The sequence below is a fragment of the Camarhynchus parvulus genome, chromosome 2 (assembly GCF_901933205.1).
Source record: "Camarhynchus parvulus chromosome 2, STF_HiC, whole genome shotgun sequence".
NCBI classification, from domain to species: domain Eukaryota; kingdom Metazoa; phylum Chordata; class Aves; order Passeriformes; family Thraupidae; genus Camarhynchus; species Camarhynchus parvulus.
In genome coordinates, this window is record NC_044572.1 from 26093595 (window position 1) to 26106906 (window position 13312).

At 39.4% G+C, this 13312-nt stretch overlaps 1 protein-coding gene across 3 annotated transcripts in view; it reads right to left on the reverse strand.

The window, feature by feature from the left end:
- The window catches only part of ICA1 (islet cell autoantigen 1), a 66965-nt gene extending 61124 nt beyond the window's left edge, over positions 1-5841 (reverse strand). For all 3 annotated transcript variants that reach the window (XM_030969063.1, XM_030969072.1, XM_030969055.1), the window contains exon 1: positions 5710-5841. The gene's annotated coding sequence lies outside the window, so the exon portion shown is untranslated. The remainder of the gene's footprint in view (positions 1-5709) is intronic.
- Between the last annotated feature and the right edge of the window lie 7471 nt (positions 5842-13312).

The following is a 13312-nucleotide window of genomic DNA, read 5'->3' on the forward strand; positions in this document are numbered from 1 at the left end:
ACTTTTTGTCTAATCCTTTGTCTCAGACTGATTCACAGCTTTGCTTACTTATCCTTGAAAGTGTCTATCTGGGAGATTACCCACAAGTTCTCAGGAGAAGAAATACAAGACTGCAGTATCAACAGAATTACTCTTTCAATCTATTTCAAGGATTGACACCTAGAAAGAATTTCATACATCCTTAAAAAGAAGCACAGGATTAATGGCATCTATTATACAGTGAAGGCTCCTGCTATGTTCATACACCTGAGAGGTGCTGAGAGGGGGAAAAAATCCTGTTTGACTGCAATTATCTAACTTTAGTGCCTAAATTACCATACAAGCCTCTCAAGACTAAGTCCCTGTACAGATAGTGAATACAACCTCCAAAGAGCAAAGCTGAGCACCTCAACCAAAGCCCCACCACTGTGCTCTGTGCACACAGATACTATGCTTTTTGCATTAGGCAGCTGAACTACAAAGATAAATCCTGCTGTGAGAGCATTGCTCTATTCCCCTACTTTTAGAGCTAGCATTTCATGGTGGTCTGTTGAATTACTGGAAAAAAAAAAAAAAAAAGTCAGCAGCATACTGAGTAACACCATCCTTGGGACTTGGCTGTTAAGTTCCCTGGAATCAATTTTCTCTTTCACTACAAACACTTCTGGAACTAACATTTCTGCCACAGTTACTGCCATTTCCTTCTCCTATCTACCAAGGCCTATGAGACATCCCAGAAAACTACACATTTATTAAATTTCATTTATTCATTTGTCTCGATCTTTCAAATAATTTAACCCCCCCCAAAGAATTAACCTACTCTACCGAGCCTGCTACCCCTGCCAAATTTGACGCGCAGAAAAATCCCAAGCACATACTTAAAACAACAGAAGTGTCAGAGAAATTGGAGTCTGTTCTCCAAGGAGGTAGTTCGACCCAACACAACACACCTTTGTTTTTCAAGCTAGTAAACTGTGTGGAGAACAAACCACAATAATACCAGGAGGTATCTTAAATGACTAAGATTGTGTGATTAGAGACTTGCACTGTAAGAAATCATGTACAAGGCATGAAGAAATCTGAATGTTTTGGGTCCTCTTTCTGTCATTTTGTAGCACTACCTAGTCACTTATCTGCACACAGTACATCCAACCAAATGAGCAGCAGTACTATTGACACCTGTCTTTCACTCAATTTTACACTGACTCTATCTAATACTCCATGTAGGGCATGTATGGTCACATCTATTGCAGAGAGTACTGTCAAGAGTTACTTTCTTCCAAAACACAATTGTTGTACTTCTAATTTCAGAACACACAATTAATGTGGGAAATTATTCTACTTAAGTTCCTGGTGTAGTCTAAAGAAAGGATGATATCTGAGGCCATGTTTCTTATGCTGTCATTTAGTCTTTATTTTTCTATTCCCAACTCTGATATGTACACTTGCCAGACAAACTAAAAATTTACAGTTTGTTTATTGCTCCCTTATACCAAGAACTAAAGAGTATCAATCTGTCTGAACCACTCACTCTGGTTTTCAGTACTTGAATGGTTACAAGTAATTTTTAGCCAACCTGAAAAAGCAGGAATTTGGCACTGTCAACATGTTTGTTAAAACTTATTTTTGCCCCCACAAAGTGCAAGGACCAACTCAAGAGTTAGCATTCCTCTCTAAAAAATAATTTTGTGTCTCTTTTGGTACTATATATCTGTCATATTATTCCAAAAACTATCAGGTCAAACTTACAGGCATAAGTCATCTTCTTTCTAGAGCATAAATGCATTGAAATTATACTTGGAACTGGGTTGGGGGTTTTCTTGGTTTTTTTTAACATTTGAGAACAAAAAAATCCTAAACCCAGAGGATTCTCAGAAACACCGATAAGAATGGCACATGAAGTCACAACACGTACATGTACAGTGCATGTAGTCTCAGAACAAAATATTTCAAATAAATGCTGTTAGACTGCAAGATTCATGAGCAGACAACAGCACTTTCTAGATAAGCTCATTTGCACACAGGACTTCATCATTCACACAGAAATATTTAATCACACAAAAATTTAATTTTAAATTCCTTTTTCAGATTATACTGATTTTTCATCTGCTTATTGTGGAATAATGTAGGGACAGTACATAGTATCAGTTTCCCCTCAGATAACATCGTTTACTTCACTAGTAAAGTGTTCCATTTATATTTGTGGAGAACAGTGATACTGCAAGTACTACATGCATTTTATCGAAGAATGATTTGAGTGTAAGTCATTGAATGGCAGGTCTAAGCTCACTGCAAATGAGCAAAACTGGGGATATTTACTGTGCAGTATTTAATCTTTTTCTAAATTCAGACTTGCTTTCTTTCTTTAAAATGACTATCAAATTGTTTTGTAACACATTCATTCTCTTCATTTAAGAACCGCTATTTGTAAACTTAAGAGCTGAATATTATTAAACAAAATATCATATGGAAGATGCACTGTACATAGATTATAAGAGACAAGACTGTTTTTCTGATGCACTCTACTTGTAGTCAGTGTAGAGTCTTAATATTGGGAAACTTTCCTCTTGCGAAACTATGGGAAAAGAAGTGAATGGACAAAAAGAAATCATGAAACTCTTACATGTACAGTATATTACATACAACCACATAAGGCTTCAGAACTTCAAACTAATGGCTCTCTTATTTAGATACCCTATTTGCTGGCACAGTCAACCTTCTCACATTTCTGCCTCCCTCCTGCCTTTTCATCCATTCAGAAGTCAGAAGGCAATGCCATTTATACCCAAGGGGAAACAATGCTGGAGGAGGGAACACAAGAAAATAATTTTCTCCAGATTCCCTGAGAGATTATTTCACATTTGTGGATAAGAGATTCGATTAACAAAACAGCCTCAGCATGCACAGCAACAATACAGGGTGATCTTGCACCGCCCTTTGAGTAAACACCATCAGTGCAGGCTACATATTCTCAGCAGACCCAGAGTCCACTCAACTTTTGTATTACTGCTCTCAGTAATATCCTGGCACACCAGCTGACTGCTCCTAGAGCAGCGGTGATCCCTATAAAGCTACTTGCAAGATGTACCCAAGTACTGTTTGAGTGACTTGGTACAGACAGTTCTCAAAGTTGACGCAAACAATTGCATAACCGGTCAAAATGCCCTCAGTTTGCTGTGGCTAACAATAGCCACAGGAAAAAGTACTGTGAGACTGCTATTACTAACAACACTTAAAAGGTCAAATTTCTTGTTCTTGACTGTTTGGTTCTAACAAACTTCACTCTCTGGGATTTTGTATTTTTAATGTTTCTGCATCGTGGCGTAATTTTGTCTCCAGAGTGATTTTATGGATGAGAAGCAGCAAAACATCTTGAATAATAAACTACAGAGCAATACTCTTGGAGGTGATTTTGAAAAGAAAAGTATTAAAAAGTCTTTGAGAGCATTTTTTGTCTTCTTGTTTATTTGAGATATTAGCACGTTTTTTTTCTGCCAACTTGTACCAACAGCTTTCAACACTACTTGAAGACTGAAAAGAGCTGTTATTATTAATTTCTTCAAGAAAAGATGATGTGAGAAATCATCAGAACAATTTAACAACTGTGTAAAGTACGGATACCAGAGAGAAACTGGCAAGATGGTTGGGCTAGAAACTTGTCTGAGCCAGGACAAAACCCCCAAACTCTGTAGTAGGGTTCAACAGGAATTTTACTTTGCACTATGTGATCCCCTTCATCCACTAACATAAACTTCTAGAAGAAAAATGTTAATGAAACCTCCCCCTTCCATAAACTCATAACTGGTCTTCTTGAATCTGCAAATCTGTAGTTTATATTTGAATCTCAACTCCAACAAACACAATAGAAGAAAGTACCATTATCTAAAATGCATTTAATTTTTTTTCTCAACTGAAAAGAAAGCAAATTCCACTGACCAGCATCTAGATTCTTGAGTAAAGTGCTAGAACCTTTCTGGAAACAACGTTTCATGCATGACATTCTGACGGTAAAGAAACTTTTAAAACTCATTTAGACTGAGGTTTGGCACTATTTAACCACCACATTATCTTCCAGTAGAGTGTGTCGGTGTAAAATGTGACTGGTTATACCAGTTATGGCAGTTCACTACTCAAAAGATCTCTGTGGCTTCACACTAAATTCCTCCTTCAGTGGTATTAACATTAATCTCAAACTATTAAATTACTAAGTTTAAACCAACAGGTTGTTCAAACAGCAGTTAAAAAAAACCTGATAAAGTCTAAATGAGATGTTGCTGGTCGTCATGCTAAGTACCAGTAAGAACTGCAACTTCTAGATCTGTGCCAGACAGCACTGTCAAGGGGTTCTTCCACTCTCTATTTGAGAACACTGGATAGACAAAGTGGAAAGAGCGGATTATCAAAAAATCAGATAAAAGACCACAACCAAATGCCACCTGCACTGCAGACACCAAAATCTAGCCCACCGTTTTCTCTGTCCAACAGTTTGGAAAAGTGATCAAACAGTTTTGTCCTTACAAGAGCAGAACACAAGAACAGTTTATTTCCAAGAAGTCTACTCTGAAACAAGGGCCACAGCTGCTTTCAGAGACACAAATTAAATAAAATCTATCCAGAAACCAAAAGAAAGAAGGTAACACAATTAAACATGGGAAGAACAAAAGAAAACTAACAGGTGTTTAACGGAAATAAAAGGTCTTCTTGGTTTAAAGCAAGGCTTGTTGGCAGGGAGAAAACACCACAAACAACCAAACAGAAGAACAACTCCAATGCCGAGCTTCCAAAATTATACCACAATGTAACTTGGTGGTAGGGACTTAAAGGATGTAACCGTGAGATTGCCAGAATCAATTTCACATTTACACCTCTGAACTAAGGCAAGCCTGAATAACTGCTTTAAGAGGGGTCACACAGATCCTTGAGGCTATCAGCTTTACGCAAAACAGTGTGAAACAGAAGACTTATTTACATATGGCACTGAACAAATACATAATGATATTGACAAGTAACACACTGCCCTTCACCCCTTTCTGCTACTAAAAACTGACCTATTTTTCAAGTAATATCCGATTTATCTATTTTCTTCTAAAAGACTATAGCAGCTTTCATGAGTCAGGTGGATGGACGCAAAATAAACCTGATTACCAGGATGAACCTTTCACAAATTATAAGCTTTAAACCGTAAATGCGGGGTTATTGAATTGCCATTTCACCAGCTGTCACTGCCTCGGTGCCGGTTCGAGATCTGACACTACCTGACCAGAGGATGCCCTGCCACCCCTCTCCACCGGCTGATCCCGGGAGGGTTCGGAGCGCAGCCGGGCAACCTGCGCCGGAGCCCGGCAGCCGAGCCGGAAACCGCCGCGGAGAGCCGGCCGTTTCCCTCCCCGCTTCCAGCGGGCACAGCGCCAGCGAGGATGTACGGGAGGCACAAACGGATAAATGCAATAATCATGGCGAGACAACCGCACGGCAGGAGGGGAACACAAGGCAAAAGGAGGAACAGATGCCATCTTGAGCCTCGGAAATTTCGCTCTGAACAGGTCCGCCCGTGGATACCGCGCTGACGGGCACCAGCTCCGCAGGCCTGGCGGCCGCGCCGCCTCCCCTCACCCCCAGCGGGCTGCCCGCGGGGGAGGCGGCGCCCAACCCGTGCTGGTACCCGCGGCACCGGCTCTCCCCGCCCGGCCCCAGCACGGAGACCGGCGAGCCCCCCCTTCCCGCACTCACCTTGCGGAGGGAAGGGGAGGGAAGGGCCGAGCCGCAGGCGCCGCCGCCCCTCCAGGTGTTCTAGCGCCGCCGGCGTCAGCGCGGCCAGCGGAGCCGCCTGTGCCGGCGCGGGCGCCCCCCGCAGCGGGGCGGAGCCGCCGCCCGGCCCGGCCCAGCCCGGCCCCCGAGCCCGGAGGGCGCGGCCGCCAGGTCCGCGGAGCTCGGGGCGGCCGCTGCCCGGTCGCGGTCAGGGCAGGGAGGCGTTTCCTGCTGCTTTTCCTGCAGCGCTGTGAGGGAAGGGGCGGGAGGGTCACCCGGTTGGGGCCCTGATCACCGCCTCAACAAAGCCCTAAGCCCCGTGCCTCCGCCCCAGCCTGCTGGGGACGGCAGGTGTCCCGCGAGGAGCAGCAAGGAAATACTAAAATGTTTTCGTTGTCATAATTAGCTGTCATAAATAGTGGAAACTTGGAGGAAAAGGCCCGTTAACGTCGCAGGCAGGTGGCAGTGACGGGGGAGAGGGTCAGGAGAGCGTTGGTTTTGAGCTCATGTCGGAATTGGGTCATTGGTGTTGTGTGAGAGCTTTTTGAGTAAAGGAGGTGGGTTTGAAGCTGATTTCAGAGCTTGGAACGGGTGGAAGAGTTCACAGATGGCGTTTGAAAATGAAGTAAAAGGAGAAACGGAGAGCAGCGGTATCGTGTGAAAAACGATCCCACTTAAATGGGGCAGTGTTAACTTACCGGTGTGAGAAAGCAGAGGCGTAAGCACACCGCAGGGCACGAAAGCAGGAATGGAGAAGAGGTTGGGTTAATAGGGCCCCAGAAAAGGGTTGAGGAAGAGTGGACAGGAGGAAGCTGTGGAAAATGAAGAGAGGAGAAGAGTGGTAGTGAGGCATCATCTTCTGAACCTTGCAGAGGTCCCAAGCACTCGTGTCAGTGTCTCCATGTTCCTGTGAGGCACAGCTGATCTATTTCGCTGGAAGTCACAGATCTAAGAGTAAAGGTGAAGATGTTTTCAACAACAGGGACTGTGCTGTGAGACAGTGTCTGTGAAAAAGACTTGGGGTCCTAATGGGTAAAGAGCTAGGCATGCTATCCCCGAGCTCTGAAGAAATCAACTGGGATAATTTAACACTATATAATGTGAGGAGTTTCAGGTATCATTTGGGAGCTTTTTGGTTTCCCTGTTTGGCGTTAGTGTGACCACTAACAGCAGGTCATACCCCCAAGCATGGTGTATGTAGCACAGACTGTGTGTTGACAAACAAGAATGGTTTTATGGCAAGAAATACAAGATTGTTTCCCAGAACTACAGAAACCATAACAGGATAGGTTTTGTGTTAAAGCAAAGTAACATCAAGAAAATATTTTCATGCGAGACAAATCTCTTAATGGCATCCTTCATCTTGCAGAAAAGGGTATGACACAGCTGAAAGCTTGGAATACAGGAAACCTGGTGTAAAATATCTCATTTACTTTTGGATGTTATACTGTAAACACCCTTCAGCTACCTTTTTATTCTAGAGCTCTATTTAGAACAAAAATTTAAAAATGCATTTTAGGGTGTGGTTATCTGGTTTATTTTAGTTTCCAGTGAGATTAATCATTTTCTGGACAGGGGTTCCCATAACTGAAAGAGTAACAGGCTGAAGTGTAAATACTTGCATTAGACATATTGCCCCATTAGTCAAATAAATTTGAGGTATTACTGGTTTTGAGAGAAAAATTGTTCATAGAGTTCTTCCTTTGCCAAAGGGAAGCGGTGCTAGAAAGTGACACAAGGTTTCTCTGCAGTGGATGAAGATCTGGGACCTCTACAGCCACATCTGGTGTTAGGATTTGATAGCTTTTAGTTTCTCAGTGAACATGAAGAATCTGTTGTGTCTTTTAGTAGTATTTACATGTGCAAATCTTCTAGAGGAAGGTGTAAAAAGAAAATCTCACAGGATGTAAGGAATTACTTTAGCCATTGCAGGAGCAGAACCAAGACAAAAAGATGGGGTTTTTTTGGTAAATTTGCAAGTATTACTTTTCTTAGTAGCTCCACGATAAGGAAGAGGGAAAATAAACCTGAATAAACCTTGATTCTGCAGAACACTGTACTTTTGTGATCATGGAACTATTTTTATGCCAATATTTATGTATGTATGTGAATATACCAAAAATCAGGACTTAGGCTAGCTCATTTCTCATGTACTTTAGGACTACATCCTGCAAATTACAGACAACTTTAATGTCCATCTTAATGTCTCAAACCATTAGCTGAGATTACTATATAACATAAAAAAATTAATTTTAAAAGTTTATTCCTCCCTGAAGGGAAGGCATTTCTTAATTTTTTCTCATGTTTCATGTAGTTTATCACCAGATGTAAATGTTATAAATATAAGCAAGTGCCATCTGGTTGTTCTAGCACCTCTCTTATCTCCCTTGGAGATATTTTTAGGGCAGCAGAAATACAGAAATGTAACTAAAACGGTTATTGTAAATGATATTTGAAATAAGGTGTACTTTCTACTTTTCACAAGGTTAGTTCTTTGATAAAGCTGACTGGATGCATGAAACACCTTGAAGCATGGTGCTTCATATTTTCTGCTACTAACAATTTTTCCCCATTTGAGCATCAAAGTTAAGTTACTTAAATTAACTAAACAGTTGGTTCCCTGACCTTAAAAAAGTTCATTTCTGCTGTTCCATAGAACACCCCATCCTCTCAGAAACTGAGATTCTTTGGGTGACATCATTAAAATTGCCATAAGGTGCAAGTAAAGATGAAGTACAGCCCTCTGAGGTGGAACTACTGATCATGTCACAGTTGAAAACATCACTTTTTATGGTAGAGAAATGACTTTCCAAGCCCTCAATCACACAAAGCCAAAGCTTTTGAAAGACTGAGGCAGCAATTTGTTTTAGCCCTCATCTTGTAAACTCCTTTTTGCATCTGAGCTTTGTGTTGCACTTTGCTCCAGCTACATTTAATTTTTTTAAAAGACAAATAAAGATCGGAATCCCATGTTGACTCAGTGAGACGCACCATCCAATTGTGTTTACTGTACCACATGGCCACTATAGCATACTATGGGATATGCTGTCCTTGTCATTTAAATTGATACGTTCTCAGGTGTTCTGTGCTGTCTATATAAAATAATCCTAAAAATGTGTGTGGTGGTTTTTGGCTTATTATATTCCTTAAGTAATAAGATTGAATTTCAAATAAGGAAATGGAAACCATAAAGAGAGAGTAAACTAGAAATTCAAAGAGAAACTAGAGATTCAGAGAGAAACTAGAAATTCAAAGATTTTGGAAGCCCAGTAGTAGTGGCCTGTTTTTCAGTTGAAGCAATAGAAATTACATTTCCCAATTTGTATATATTATTTCCTTAAGGTTTCTTAATGTGCTGTTATTCTGTCCCCCAGTTATATGTATCTGGGAATTAGTAACTTCAGAAACTTGAATAGCATTAGGTATCCTAGAAACAGCATTGAAGGTTTCTCATCTTCCCTGGACAGTAACATTATTATTATTATTATTATTGTTATTATTTAAACTTTCACACATTAAGATGGTTTTAAATCCTCTCATGTCATTTGCCCTCTGTTGCTTTTCCACATAAGGAAGTACAGTCTTTTAATGTTTTGTTTGAAGGACACAGTCACTGCTTGCTTGAGTTTCTGCTCAAAACTTAGAAATCAAGATGAGGGAAATGATTCCCTTAAACTTCCTCAAGTCCCTCGTATGAATATTTTCAGTCTTTTTCGTCCTCTCTTTTCTAACTGCTGTTCTTTTAATTTTCCTGCCACATTGCTGTTTGTTTTCAAATTTCTTAGCAAAAACGTGTCTAGTTTAAAGGTGTTTGTTTTCTGCTGTTTTGCATTTATTTTTATGGTTTCTATAATTTAGCTTTGCAAGGCATGTAACTTGTATTGTTTGTGTGACTATTCCAGCTTAGTGATCAGCTGAAAATCTTTGGCCTATTGTCAGCTTCAGAGATTTACTTAATTAGTCATTTATTTCTCCTATCATAAGCTGGAAAATACAGAATCACAGGATAATTTAGGTTGGGATTGGAAGAGATCTCTGGGATAATCTGGTCCAGCCCCTGCTGCTAAAGCATACTCCCCTAGAGCATGTTGCACAGGATTGTGTGCAGATGGATTTTCAGTATGTCCAGAGAAGGAGACTCCAGAACCTCTCCATGGACCTGTTCAGATGTTTGGTCACTCTCAAAGTGAAGTTTTCCCTCATGTTATTATGGGACTTCCTGTGTTTCAGTTTGTGCCTGTTGCCCCTGATATCTTCTATATTAGTGGAGGCCCTTCAATGACAGCCAAGTGTAGAGGGCTCCAGGTTGAAGTGGTGCCAGCTTCTCTGACCATCAAGGTAGGACCAAAACTGCCAAATAGGACTCAGCCTGTAATTGTGGCTTTCATGATGACCAGTCATCATTACTTTCCTATGGTTCTTTCCTCTTTTAATTCTTAAAATTAAAACATTCCTGAGTGGAAGGGCTTGCCTGGATTTTTCTTCATGCAGGTTTGTGTTCACTTTTAGATACTGTCTGAAGTCCAAATTTCATATTGCTGTCCAAATGCTGGTTCGTATACTCTTTTTGGCAATTCCTGGTCAGTGAGCTGTACAATACTCTTCTTTCCTCTTGTCTGGTTTGCACTGAACATTTTTGTACATTCTTCCACTATCCTCCACTATTTGTCTCCTTTATTGTCATTATCCAGCTCCCTGGATACTCTTGCAAACAGCACACAGGATATTCTTTCCTGTCAAATACTTTTCATTTGAATGACAGGCATGGAGCATGTGGAGTGACTATCTATTTTTCATACCTGACATTTTGAATCAAAAGAACTGTGTTAGTTAATCTGTTGTTTAGATGGAGCTGGTATTTGCAGAATTCACCAGAGAATTAGCAAGGCATTCAAGAGCCAGGTTTATCCTTAATAAGACAAGTAGACCGTAGGGAGAGGAGAATGGGCATGGTGGCAATTTGCACCGATTTTCATCTGAGAACAATGACATTTTAAAAACATTCTTCTTAAGTATTTACTTGGAAATATTTATGTGGACACAGACAACCTGCAGTCATGGGTTGTATTCTGAAATGCAAATGTACTTGAACTGAGATTATCCTTATCTACTGCGGACTTGCATAAGCAATCCGATCCCTGCAGTAAACGATGAATTTATTTTATTATAGTCTGCAACGGTATTATTGAATAATCCCCAAACTTCTTTCCCAAAGAGGCTTACATTCTGAAAGAAAATGCAGAATGGGAGAGAGACAGTAAGAATCACTGGTTTTGCTTTGTAAATGAGAAATTGAGACATGGATAAAATTATTTGTCAGCAAAAACTGATGACAGAACTGGCCACTGCCAGATTTACCACTGCCTTTAGCTATCCCATCTTCCAATGTTTTCAAAGGCTAGAGATTCATAAGATGGGCTTGCTTTTTCCACAGGTTTGGGAATGAGAAAGGAGCAGGGTACTGACATAAACCATGTTTAATAAATAGAACTTCTTTGAAGGATGGTATATCAATAAAACAACTCTTCATTTAAGATATTTTCATAGTGGCAATATGAATGCATTTTCTATTAAGTTCGTTTCTTTAGAAGACAATAATATTGTAAATACAGGCTGGGGCTCCCAGATGTTAGCATGCTCTCTTTGATGCATTCATAAGAGCTGTTCCATATGAAGACAAACATTTTGAGTCAGTCATTAAAATATTCTGGCCCATTAAGAATATGAGTCACCTAATTTTTAAAGCTCTCCTGGAGATGTTTCGTATGTTAGGAGTGTAAGTCTACTAAAAAAGAATCTGGCAGCTGTTATCCTGTGTACTGTAGATATTGCTAATTCTCAAATGTGTGAGAAGAATTCCACTACATCAGAAAATAAATTTGCAGCACAATAACTATTGCAAGCAACTACAGAGTTTGTTTTACTTTCAACCCCTCATGTATCACATAAACACTTTTTTCATAAGATATATACTTACTGAATTTTGTGAATGTATGACTTTTAATACTTAGCAAGCAATACTATGGCTTGGTACAAATTTGAATATTGATTTTGAGATATTGAAAATCTGAACAATCCATCTGTGGATAAATTAAAAAACTTGATTTTTTCCCCCCAAAACATGTTAATATTTGGGTTTGTAAAATTTTTTTGACATTTGCTTGAAAAGAAATGATAATGAAGCTGTTGTGCTCATTAAACCTTTGAAACATGTGCCAGAGCTCTTAGTGATAAGATGGTCCTAAAACTGAGCATTGTGATTTAAATAATCTCTGAGATTTCAACGGCTTGAATCAGATGTTCCAGTGCTGTATAATCTCTTTGCCCTTCAAGGCAGTATGAACAGGCTGTCCCAAGATAATTGTTTTGAGATAGAAGATACTTTTCAGTTCCTTATGACACATGGACTTTATGTTATTTTTGCCATTTAATAGAAAAAATGGTGGCATTGCTTGAGAAACTGAACATTGGTGGAGTTTAATCTTCTAATATGCAGAGATTTCTTATCTGAAAAAGATATACCTTTTAACAATCTATTTTTTTCAGTTGTGCCAACAGGAATCATGAAGGCTACTATTCTGAAAATACGGCTTAGTCCAACTTCAGTACATGTTTGCATTTGAAAAACAAGCCACTTAATTTTCTAAAGTGCAATTTTTTAAGTGATGGAAAATATAAATTTTTACTGAAAACTTGATTTTTCCAACTCTTTTCATACTATTCCATTGAAAAAACACCCTACCTCATCATAAATTAAATTATTGATCTGAACAGAGAAAAAAAATTATAGAAGTATTGTTTTAAATAGAAAAATTATTCATCAAAATACTGCTGCATCTCTCATTCAGCCATGACTTTTCCCTTCCTCTTTTATGAACAGCATGAATCATTTGTCCCAGGAGATAAGATACCCTCACTGAGATTCATTGCTTTCTGTTTCTGCTGTTGTTTTTTCCCCATCCTATGTATGTATATTCCACAGAACTAAAAAGATGTGCATACTTCCTGCATGTTGCCATGAGATTGTTTTCGTTCTGGTTCTATGAGAAGTGTTCTGATATCTACAGAACATTTAACAAACGTGAAACTGTTGTGGGCAATAAACCGATTTGCTCACTAGGTTGATGTGCTCAGCTAATTTCTGCTGAAGAGAGATAAACATTTACTTGGAATATACACTAAAATTAATGTCTTGAGCTTCAACTTCTCTCTAAGGCAGGGTTTGAAAAAGGCTCTCAAATTCCATAGATACTGTTAGTATGAATACTTAAATGTTCTGTAATTTTTGAGAAATCATATTTTGTTTATTGTGAAAGCATAGTAGATAGATTATTTGTCATTTTGAGTTATTGACAACATGGATCATCTTAATACTGCTAAAATTTGCTGTTAAAGCAAGTTTTAAAATTTGCTGGTTTTTAAAATTTGCTGTTAAAGCCAGGGATTTGTACCACAGTAGATTTTTGTCCTGAGCTGCTTTAGTGAAAGATCTGTCAGCTTTTCCATTATCACATCCTTTTTTTTGGAGAGGATCCTAATTCATTCATTTCAATTCTCACCAGGATAAAATTTGGCTTATAACACA